The following is a 9802-nucleotide window of genomic DNA, read 5'->3' on the forward strand; positions in this document are numbered from 1 at the left end:
TCATTATTCGATTGAAAAAAAACCAAAAACATCACTAAATCGATCTAATTATCAATTATTAGTTGAAAATACAAACAAACAAAAAAAGAAAATAGCAATAGGAGAAAGAAGAATGAAAGGATACCACACAACATACCTGCAAACAAAAAAAAACAGCTGAAACCCTAGCTCGAGGAATCCAGAAATAGAAAGCAGAGAGAGAAAGCAGAAATCAGATCTCAAAAAATACAATGAAAAGAATTTAGGAAACTTGATTTAAATACGAAAGGTTATTTCTTGTATTTTCTAATTACACATAACCGTTTTCGCACGTGTACAAGACCTGTAATTAAAAAAATTGGTCCAATTTTATTTTATTTTTAAAGTTTTGGACCACTGGTTACTGGGCTTTAGTGGGTGGACCATGGACCTGCCACTAACTAAGACTACTATAATAGTACATATTGGTAATTCCTACAAACGAATATCTACAACCCCGTATCCATTTCGATAAAAAATTTGTCGGATACTCGATGATACTTATCAAGTCTTCATCTATTTTGAGGACACGTTTAATAGTTCATCCATTAGAGCAAGTCCAATGGGACATACCTAATTTATCAGTTTGGCAGGCCAGGTGGATGGTCAAAGTTAACTTTTGGCAGTGGACAAAGGGTATGTGGAGATAAAATAACTCGACTGTTGCATCTTGAAACGATCGGCTCCAACAGAACCGAAGTCGGCCCCAATTGAGATGAGCCTCGCTTCCTATTGAGATGAGCCTCGGCTCAGTGTGGCTCGACAACGGTAAATTTCCAACAGCAAAAAAACGGCCACATTTCCAACTTCCTATAAATTCAACTCAACTTCAATCTTCTCTACCCAAAACAACTTCTTTTCTTTTCTACATAATATCAACTCAAATCCAATCTTCTCTACATCTCTTCAACTCAAATCCAATCTTCTTTACATCTTTTCAACAAAAACTCAATCTTCTACACAGTTTTCTAAACACATATTTAGCACCCATTTAATTACCATGGCTCCTCGATCACAAGATTTTATTCGACAAAGAAATAGAAAACCACCTAAAAATAAACACAGTGAAGTTTTACCATGGAGAGGACAAGATCCGGAGGAAGATAATAATGCACGGCTGCTCTCATGTCCAGGATTAAAAATTAGTGAAGGTCATCTATCGACAAAGGTTGGGCGGGATAGTTCTCTACAAAAAACAAGAGGTGGTTGGTACAAAGTTTACGACCAACTTCCTCATGGTGTTAAAATTTTCTCGATCGATTTCCTTGGTTTACTTTGTACCATATCAAAGCGCATAAAAATTCGCCCAAACTGGTTGGCTGAAGCTTGCTGAAGCTGAATCCATGTTTTGTCTAATTTATCGACAGACTACAGTAATCCACATGAGGCTGAAGCTTGTTGATGCTGCCGAGATGCTTTTTTCGGGCAATTCAATGAAGTCAGTTGCATCAAAAATAGTTAATGCAAGGTAATTCTGGCCTCACAACTAAACATAGTTGCTTCTAATTTATTGTAGCAATATGACTGTTAGAGCACTGCTCGGTCGAACTCGCAAGGGTTTTTATCTCAAGCTTGTTTGTCAAGTTTAGTTGTCAAAACTATAATTCTTTATTTCTAGTCTACTTATAGCTATGTCTCGGATTAGGATAGAATGTGTAGATGAGCTTTAGACTTCACGGCGGTCATCGATTGAAGATGAAGAACTACTAAAGAGAGCTTGTGGAACTTCATCAATAAAATATATGTTGAGACTTGAACTCATTTATCACTCAGAAGTCTATTTCTATTCTACTTCTTATTGAGACAAAAGTCGTATGGCTATATAGAATTTACATTATACACATTTGATATTTCGAGCTGAGTTTAACTTGCTTACATATTTCTCGAAATATGTGTTTGTAAGCTTTCTCCTTAACCAAGTTCATATTTTATTCTTGATAAAAGTCAACATATGATCATATGAAATCACCTGGTAACATCTTACATGATTTGTGTGAGACAACCATTTGATGTAGACTCGGAATGTTTTGTATTGATCACTTGAAAATTGTTTTGAAGCTAATAGTTTGTGTGAGAAAGCTATTCTCGTCTTCCAAGAATGTTCCAATGATTAAAATGGGAGTTTAGGACAATTAACCTTTGATTGGATATAACACAGTATGTGTACTTGTATGCTAACTGTTGCATGTATATTCCAAGTCCGGGAATTTAGTATGCATACCCGTATGCGTACTAATTCAATAGTTGAAGTCCTGGAACTATAGTATGCATACCCATATGCGTACTGATTTCAACTGAGTTCGGTCGTGAATGACAGTATGTGTACCCGTTTGCATACTGACGAACAAGACCAAGTCCGGGAACTTGGGTATGTACACCCGTTTGCGTACCTGAGTGGGTTAAATTCTAAAATCTATGTTTATATACTCATGAACAAATACATTTATATAATAAGGAATGCAATATTTGTAAACCTTGGCTATAATGTTCATGAATTGATTCGAGTGAATCAAAACCAATTTTGCTTCAATTGTGCCTTATATACTTCTATGAGAATATAAACAATTTAACAACTCTATAACTAGTTTCATTTGAGTCATTTGAACTAGTTGTTATTAAGATAAACAAGGTTGATATGAAAGTGTTCATATGGCTAACTACGGTTAACTATTGTTGATCCAACCAAGTGTACACGTTTAGGTACAGTTACCCATATCTAAATGAAGACACATTTCATTTGGAACCGAATTTCAATCTGAGTTCGTTTTGTATTTCTCAAAGATCTATGATCAGAATCATCATATATACAAAGCTTGTATTATCTTTGACATTGAGGAGCTTGAAAGTGTTCTTTCGTACTACTTAGAAGTCGACACTGTAGATATTTGGGGCTTGAGTTAGCGGTAGAACAGGTTGGGATATTTCAATCTCTTTGGGATAGAAATGCATAAATTTGATTTATCAGAACTGGTTTTAATAAATTATCGTTGATAAATTTAGACTCCTCAATTTGTTCAAAACAAACTTATGTTATAAACAACGCGTTACGAAAATCAAACTCTTGTTGGATTTTGCTATTTTTGAAATAAAAGGATCAATCAAATCTGCAAACAAACATGGAACTTTTGATTTGATTTGTGTTGTATTTACTTTACAACAACGATAGTGTTGTATTTGGTTTTGTGTTTTTGATTTGTTTTCTGTCTTTGATCTCTTCTATTTTTATCCCTTAAGATTTTCTTTCTTTTCTAACTTTTTATATTTTTCTCTATCTTATGGATAACTAATCTCTTTGTTGCAGCATCCATGTCTCTTAATCAGTCGTAAGTTTAAGCAGTTGTGTTTTCCAGTGGTGGTTTTTCTCCAACAGAGTTTTTGAATCAATGCTAGCAGTGGTGCATCCTCCGGCAGTTGTGCTTATATTAGCAGTTGTGCTCATCATCACCTCCATGATGGTTCCATATAGGTTGCTTATGGTTATCTCTTACCAATTTAATCACTGATAGGTGTAGATTACACCTTATTTACTATCTATTTTTTATGCTTTCTCTGCTATGTTTTCTTGTAAATTATGTACTTTATGCGTGTTTTTGAGTTATCAGGTGTAATGGAGTCATTCTGAGCAAAAGAAAGAGAAATCAATCACTTTGAGCCAAAAGGGAAAAATAATCATTTAAGAGGCAAATAATATTGGGAGCCGACAAATGGTTAAGGGGAAACTCTATCAGAGGAGTATTAAAGACAGCCCGTTTATACTAAGGGGATGCCAATTTGGGTAGCCCTTATCCAGAGGATGTGTGTGATGTTAGCACCCAAACTGAGGTGGTCCCTATCCCTGGGGTGTAATTATCCAACTCAGCTTCTTTAACCTAATCGAGAGAACTCTTCTCTCAGTCATTTCATTCACCTGAAACAGAAATTGAGAAATAAAACCAGCAGCCTCTGCTACTGAAACCGAGAGATATAGAGAAATGGATCAGAATTGAGACAAAGAAGAAGAAGATGATGATTTGATGTTTCTGTTGAATAAAGAATTGGGGGTTTGAGTTATTTTGGTGGATTGAGACAAAGATAAAAGGGGATTTGAGATTTACAGTAATTGAAGATTGAGATCAACAGATCGATGGGTTGAAGTCACTATAGATTAAGCAGCGAAGAAGAAATGATGGAAGATGAAAGGTTGTGATATGAAGAACATTCAGTATCTGTCGTGAATTAAATGGAATTTTGGTTTGAATCTCAGTGTTGTGTTCTTGAACTTTACATGAAGCATCGATGTTGTTGGGTCAAATTGAGCAGAAATTGAAGATGGGTCTGAGACAAATAGAGACAGAGATGAGTTCGAGATCGAGAAGAAAATGGAATCAGGGGTTTTATTGAGCTGCAATTGAGATGGGTTAGGCTTCGATCTGTATAAGAGAATGGATCAGAGTGGTTAAGTTTGTGTTGTTGATGTTACAGGAAGATATTGGAGTTTCTAGAAGGGTTCAAAGCTTGTGACGAAGTAAATGTGGTTGCAGCTACTGATTGAAGCATCAACAAGGAGATGTTGATGTTGTTGAAGTTTAGAGACACTGAATTTACAGCCGTGAAGAAGTAAATGTAGAAGATGCAGTGAGCTGTTTATGGTGCTGAATTGATGTTGCAGGTGAGAATGCAACAGTGTGCAAGAGTGAATGCCTGAATGAATAGATGAATGTTTAGTCTTGTTACAGGGGAGAAGAATGGCCTGAAATCGTCCTGAGAATAGTCGTAAAAACAGAGGAAACTCTGTCTGATTCTCCATTCTGGTGAGTCGACTCGGCAATTCCAGATGCAACTCAGTTGTGTCAGCCCAGTAAGACAGAGTCAGAGCAGCTGACTTCCCTTCTTTGACCCATTGACTAACCGAAGACCGTTAGTCTGACAGTTAACTTTAACAGAATCTTGACATAATATTTTGACCGGGTTCCGGTGATAATGTCAACAATTCCGTCGAGCAATTCTGGCAGAGATTTTCACATGGGTTTTAACGCACTATGGGCTTGGTGGACCACTTGGAGATGGGTTTTGAGAAGACCTAATATCGGAAAGAGTATCCTTTTGGAATGGGAGAAGCATATAAATAGAAAAGTCTTTATCTAAACCTATATATCTCCATGAGGGAGACTTCTACTTGCTTTCTAGGACTTCACATGATAGATTCTTCTAAACTCTTTGTGATGATTTCCAAAAACCCAAGTAGTTGATTTTGTTATTGGTTAAAGATGTAGTTGGATTTTGAAAAAAAGTTATGGATTTTATGAATTAGTTTTCTATCAATTTTATCGTTTGATTTCTACTGCGTATAATAATTGCATGATTGATGTATTGCAATATGATTGAATGTTTGTTTGGTTGAGTCTAGAATTGATTGAACATGCATCCATATCTATAGCTATTTTAGGGTTTATCATCGAGCGATAACCTTGAATACGAGTAACATGATATGATTACGGTTTGTAGTGATACACTCTCGTAATCATATGTAGAAATTGACCTTTGTTCGAATTGTTATGCGCAATGTATGACAATTGCATTCATTAGCCTATTTCTTAAACTTAATGCTCCTAGGAATTGAACTTAATTAGCGCAAGGCGTTAGGTTATTCTTTAGGTAGAATTCACATACGCAGCTCTAATGTGTGTGTTGATGACTTAGGAAATTTACGGAGTATTCTTGCAATAAGGTATTCTAAGGCTTTTGATGATAGCGAGATTAAATACGAATTCTATTCATATATTCAGAAACTTGTTTACAATTGAAGATGAAACATGTACCCAATATTTTCACATCCTTGATTTGCATGTTTGCTTTGCTTTTATTTTAGTTTACATCATATAAAAATCAGAAAAATCTCCATTGTTATATATAGGAAACCGAAACATATTGACAACCTAGTCCTCTCTGTGGTAACTATCCTTTCTTGCCCTTGCTTCATAATATATTTTGAGTAGTAAGAAAGTGTAATTATTTTTGACGCCTACGACAACGATCAAATTTTGGCGCCGCTGCCGGGGAGGCAGCGGTTGTCATTTGTTTTTGGTTTCTTATTTTTGTTTTTAGTCTTGTTTTTTTAATTTTTTTTTTGTTTTTATTTTCTGGTTTTTAACCTTGTTTTGAGAACTCTTGTTTCAGGTACCAATTACTATGGACGGAGCATATTGGAACAATGGGTACGATTATCAACCTCAACAACATTATGACAACTATCACCCTTATGGGGAGTACAATCAAAACCAATCCTTTGGTTATGGTCAATACTCTACGTACCCTTTGAGTTAGTCTCATACATATCAACCTTCTTATGGTAGGTATGTAAGTGAGCAACCACAAGGAAGGGAGAATAGTTGTGCTCCTATTCATATTTCTTCTACTTTGGTAGATGAGATGCAATAATTTATGGTCAACATGGAGTCAGTTCGTAGACAACCAAGAATGAAACCAGTTTCATCGACCGAATGTGCTCATAGTATGTTTGGCCCAATTTCTGATCGTAGTTATGATCATTCACCCATTCAAAGGGAATATAATTGGCATAGCAATACTGAAGTAAGTAATTCTACTTTTTCCTTGTCGAATGAGCTTTACAAACAAATGGAACACTATATTCAGAATTTGGATGGATCATTCCAAGAGCTTCAAAAAGGTGTTTCCAACTTAAGAAAGGGCATTGATGAATACAAAGAGGAAATAGATGATTGTGTTGAAAAGGTCCAACCTTTGGGGTCTTCCGTTGATAATTGTGTAGTGAGATCAACTCTTGATCTTAATAATGATCATTCACCTATTCAAAAGGATGAGTGTGAGATTAGCAACATTAAATTCAGCGAGAACCAATCTTATGTTAACTATGAAAGTGATGATGATTATGAAGATACATCGCCTGAACCAACTCATGGTGACATTTCCCAAAGGTATACAACGAAATATTTCTGGGATCAAGATGAAGACGAAGAGGAATATGATGACACTAGTGTAGCTTACTCAAGCCTTGATCTTTATAATGATCAAGAACCTATTCAAAAGGTAGAGCTTGAGGATGATGCAAGGAGTGTTCTAAAGAAATTACTTATGGAAAATATTGTATCCGCAAAAGAGTATGTGCCTTACAACAAAGAGGAGTGTTTTGAGAATGTGACCGATTTGACCAATATTGTGGAAGACCCAATTGAGCTTGCAAAGAATTGTAATGATGATGTTTATGTCGAGACTTTGGTTAAGGCAGAAACGGACGAAGAATGGTTGCAAGGTTTGATAGAGGACCATGATATAAAAGAGGTGAGTAATTCACTTGAGTTTTTCAAGGATGAAGAGGATTATGTGATACAAGAGATTGTGCAAGGTTTGTCTAACCCTTTGCATATTGTTTCTTCTCCTTTACCTCTTATTGGCTTGAATATATGTGCTTCGAGAATATTATTAAATGACTTTGTTTCTCGATATCCTCCATTAGAAACATCTGATTCTCATACTATGGATGTTTGCAAACAAGAAACCGTGGTAGTCCCTGAATTCTATATTCTTTATACACTTCCAAGTGTGGACAAGAATAAGTGTGAGGGAAACTTTTATCGGTTAATAGCTTCATTTCTGTTTTATATTACTAATATTTGTGTGAAGCTAGTGTTTTCAAAACAGGTTCTATGGGTGGATCCCCAACTTTTCAGATTATTGGTGTATGGGGAATTCGTCTTGCAAGTCGGGATGACGACTTTAAACCAAGCGCTGCATGGGAGGCAACCCATACGATGAGTATTTCTTGTCTTGTCTTATTTTTATTTTTGGTTCTTGTCTTGTATACTTTTTCTTGTCGCATATCATTATACGATTTTCCACCTTGACTTTCTTTGGACGATTCAATTTACATTGAGGACAATGTAAAGTTTAAGTGTGGGGGAGTGGTTAAGCATTTGCATTGTAAAATTTTCAAAATTTTCAACTTTTGTGTAAATTAGTGAATAAAAAAACTCCAACTTGTAGTTAGTTTAGAGTCACATAGTATACATGTCGCTAAGATTACATCGAGATTCTCATAAGAGTGACTGAACTTAGAGATGACAGAGAACGTGATCGGGTTTCTTACTTGTATGAGAGTTAAAGACGGATTTAACCATGCCATTGACAAATAAGGTGCAGACTGAATTCAGTATTAGAGTTGTGGTCCGCTATAGTGGAGACTACCCATTTTACATAATGTGAGGCACCGACCTTCAATTCTTTGTACTTGTCTAAATTTGTGCTTTTAGAGTGTGTGTCACCGTACGTTAACTCCGGGTAGAATGGTGAGCTACCCAACCTCCCACCACTAGAAGCACTACTTTGATCTCTTGAGTGCTATTTTATCAATCATGATGGTGACATCGAATTGCTAACTTACATACCAGTTTTGTATTCTTGTTCGCAGTTAGCACCATCCACCATATCTCTCTACACAAACAGGTCCATAGAAACACCATCATCATCAACAAGAGGAGCATCACAAATTCGAAGGAAAGTTGAAGATGTTCAAGGTTTACAAGCAACGGTACAGAAATGAGCAGATTTTAGATTCAAGTAAAGCAACAAGACAAGGAGCAGAATTTTTACAAGTTGAAGACTATTGTCCAAGAGCCAAGAATATCAAGGATGAGAGTTCAAGAAGTTTATGATATCGAGACATACAAGTTGTGAAGAATATCAAGCGGTAAAGTACTTACACCATGGCCATTTGTACTTATTTTATTTTAATTTTCAGTTTGTGTTCATTTCTCGTTTCTCATGAAAAAAAATTGAAAATAATAATAAATAAAAAAAAGACAAGAAAAATGTGTTGTATCATATTTTGGCTTGTTTTTAGTTCTATTCTTTCAATAAAGCCAATGGAAAGAAGGAATATCTATAGTGAAGTTTCAAGCAACAAGGAATTAGAGGAAAGAATCACATTGTCAAGATTCTACGAAGTTCAAGAGTTATCATCGACAGTTGAAGACCGAAGACGAAGATGAAGACACCGATTGAAGACCGAAGACATTTCTATAGATGCTGTGAGAGTGGTGCTAGCTGCACGTCGAACGGATAACGAGGTAAGTAAGCATATTCCCAACTTCGTTAAGTGGTTGATTTCCTTTCTTGAAAAATGGGTTTTCAAAAATTATAAAAGATGTGGGTTTTCAAAACAATTCGGAGGGTTTTTACCTTCCTACCATTCAACGTGTCGCAAGATTCTCTCTTCACTCCTACCTGGACACATGTATGACCCATAAAAAGCTATTTATTATTGAGAGCAACTTCATAAAACCCTTTCTGGTGAGGCGGAGTCAAGACTTTTGATCACTTCGAACCCGAATTTCTTTCAATAAGGGATGGTTATTTCTCTCTCAACTTTTAAGGATGAGATTGTGCTCATTTATGTGTCAAACTTCTTATTACTAGTGTGCATAATTTTTATGTCTTCTTAGCGCGTTGGATGCTATCATTTCGGAGAACTAGTAAGTTGGTAAAGTAGATTTTGTGGGTACATCTCTAGTAAGCCCTCACGAGACTATAACTCGTCCACTAGGGACACCTAGGGGTTTAAAGGCTTGTTATACGTGCTAAGTGCGACCGTAGCCTCGACGACACGGAGTTGTATGTATTTTAGAATAAGTTTTATTTGATTTGCTCGAGGACTAGCAAAGTATAAGTGTGGGGGAATTTGATAGGTGTAGATTACACCTTATTTACTATCTATTGTTTATGCTTTCTCTGCTATGTTTTCTTGAAAATTATGTACTTTACGCGTGTT

Source organism: Papaver somniferum, chromosome 5 (genome assembly GCF_003573695.1).
Source record: "Papaver somniferum cultivar HN1 chromosome 5, ASM357369v1, whole genome shotgun sequence".
NCBI classification, from domain to species: domain Eukaryota; kingdom Viridiplantae; phylum Streptophyta; class Magnoliopsida; order Ranunculales; family Papaveraceae; genus Papaver; species Papaver somniferum.